This window comes from Pteropus vampyrus, unplaced genomic scaffold (genome assembly GCF_000151845.1).
Source record: "Pteropus vampyrus isolate Shadow unplaced genomic scaffold, Pvam_2.0 Scaffold54, whole genome shotgun sequence".
Taxonomy (NCBI): Eukaryota; Metazoa; Chordata; class Mammalia; order Chiroptera; family Pteropodidae; genus Pteropus; species Pteropus vampyrus.
The window spans coordinates 7,343,344-7,344,659 of NW_011888835.1; positions in this window are offsets into that span (position 1 = coordinate 7,343,344).

Genomic DNA, 1,316 nt, shown 5'->3' on the forward strand with positions numbered 1-1,316 from the left:
GCAAGCGATATTTCTCTCCTTCGTTCGAATACCTTTCAACAGTTTCACATTCCCAGAATATAATGTAGAGATCGTGAGGTTCAGGCATCCCTAATTGCATGGTGTTGTCTAATTCGATTTGTTTTTTTTTTTTTTAGTTCTGTCATTGACAGTATAAAAAAAGCTTCAAAAGACTGTGGAGGAGGAAAATTCACAAATTTAATCTTAATAGCACACATTAAAAATAAAGAGAATGATGACTCGGGATAGAACTTTGGGCACTCATTTTCTGTGCAATCGAAGGAGTTGTTCACCTCCAGGGGTACGTGGCAATCAGACACATAGGGTAATCTCGTAACACTTCACGGACATCATTCACTAGCAGGAATCATTTTGCCTGTAAAAATTGCAGAGACCCCTTATCTTTCTCGATTTTCCTAGGGTCCCCCTTGTTAATAGGCTAAATGAACCTTATAAGTAGCTCCCTCTACTCCTTCATCAAATGTGGACAAAAACGCAAAAGGAATTGAAAAGCAGAGCACAGTGTGTGGGAATTTATTAGGCACGTTGTTTAATAATAAGGCATTTCCTTTTTTTCTGGTACCTGGCACTTTTTCACATCCCTTTGCATTTGCTGTCCCATGTGATGGTAAATTTTTACATGTCAGCTTGTCTAGGCTATGATGCCTAGTTGTTTGACTAATCTGGATGTTTCTCTGAAGGTTTTTGTTTGTTTTATTTATTTATTTTTTTAGCTACAATTAGCATTTAAATCTGTAGAATTTAAGTAAAGGAAATTATACTTACAACATGGGTGGGCCTTTTTCAATCAGTTGAAGGTATTAAGAGCAAAGACTGAGTTCCCTGAAGGAGAATGAATTTTGCCTCCAAACTGCCTTTGGAATCAAGACTGTAATATCAACTCTTGCCAGAATTGCCAGCTTGCCAGCCCTACCAATAGACTTTGGGCTTGCCAGCCCCTCATATTTATAAGCCAATTCCCTAAAATAAATATCATTGTCTGTCTATCTATCTATCTATCTATCTATCTATCTATCTATCTATCTATCCATCCATCCATCCTATTGGTCTGTTTCTCTGAAGACCCCTGACCAATACAGCTTAATTTAAATCACTTTAAGCAGAAAGATGTGTAAGAGCATGAGCTTTCAAGTCAAAAGGTTCAAGGGACTGAATCCTAGCTTTGCAGTGATTAACTTTTTCACCTTTGGGAATATTTTTTAAGCTCGAATCCTCATTTTTTAATATCCATAAAATAAGAATAATAAAAAATAATATCGGACTTTTACTATATACCAGACATCCTATTAAATGCC